We start from the raw sequence: 1,102 nt of genomic DNA, 5'->3' as shown, positions 1-1,102 counted from the left end.
ATCCATATATATAGAAAAGTGCACCCTAGGTCAACGAATCATATCGAATCAAAGGTACACAGAAGGTATAAAAACCTAGGTCCTGAACATGGTCAAGCATGGCATATCACTACCCCTATAAGCATGTACAAACAGGTAAAATATACCTGAGATGCAAAACCAATCAATCAATCAAGCATGTAAGATTTGAGTAGTGATTAACCGAAACAGATAAGAAACACAATTAATGCAACATGTTAATTTAATTACTAAGCATATCAAATGACATAAGTCAAAAGTACCCGCCTCCAATAGGAATGTCCAAATCCGACATCGAGATACTCGTCTCGCGTCAAAGTCCTGTAATACCAATAGATATACTTTTATTTAGCTAAAATTCAAATGAATTGCTAAATAAATCCTTAAAACTATTTAGGGCAAAAACCCTAATTAATAATCACCAATATACCTAATTCAATTAGGAAAACCCTAATTATTGATCAACCTTAACTGGTCATCAATTAATTTCTCCACAGCAAGACCTAAATCCACAACGTTAAACAATAACCTTACCTTTCACTGATCGGATCAAAGTTGGATATCAAGGAAACAACCAAGGCATTCAATGTTGTGGTAGCCGGAATCCAATAGCTTCACACCACTGTCACTGCCAATTAGAAAACAAATTCCATATCTAACTAATTGGAAATCCCTACAATAGCATACCAAAAATCTACATCACTGTTGAAATTAACAATACCATTACCCGACCTTCTTTTCCGGCGATGGTAGCAACCAGCAGTGGCTGGAATAATCAGGTATCAGCCCACTGCCGGAAACCCTAGGTCAGGTGTTGCTCCGTTCAGCCTCAGGTGGTGGCGGCGCCTGGTGCGGCTCGGAAAGGAGGAGAAGGAGAGACGGACCGGCAGAGGGGAGAAGATATCAAGCGGCAGCAGATGCAAACCCAATACTAGGGCACGGCATAGTAAGGGAATAAGAGAAGATATGGCCGGTGGTGGTCGGCGCTGAAAACTTAGAGCTCGGCGTGGAGAGGCCGGCTCTTACTCCTGTGGCCGAAGTGTCTCGGGAGGGTGAGGTACACAGCCCGACCGGTGGTGGCTTG

At 42.5% G+C, this 1,102-nt stretch overlaps 1 long non-coding RNA gene across 1 annotated transcript; it reads right to left on the bottom strand.

Moving 5' to 3' along the window:
• Positions 1–280: 280 nt before the first annotated feature.
• LOC122040028 lies at positions 281–830 on the bottom strand. The gene is made up of 3 exons (XR_006128479.1): positions 751–830; positions 553–646; positions 281–339 (listed from the first exon to the last, which is right to left on the bottom strand). It is a non-coding gene; the product is annotated as an uncharacterized LOC122040028 (long non-coding RNA).
• Between the last annotated feature and the right edge of the window lie 272 nt (positions 831–1,102).

The sequence above is a fragment of the Zingiber officinale genome, chromosome 2A (assembly GCF_018446385.1).
Source record: "Zingiber officinale cultivar Zhangliang chromosome 2A, Zo_v1.1, whole genome shotgun sequence".
NCBI classification, from domain to species: domain Eukaryota; kingdom Viridiplantae; phylum Streptophyta; class Magnoliopsida; order Zingiberales; family Zingiberaceae; genus Zingiber; species Zingiber officinale.
This window is presented reverse-complemented; position numbering and strand designations above follow the sequence as displayed.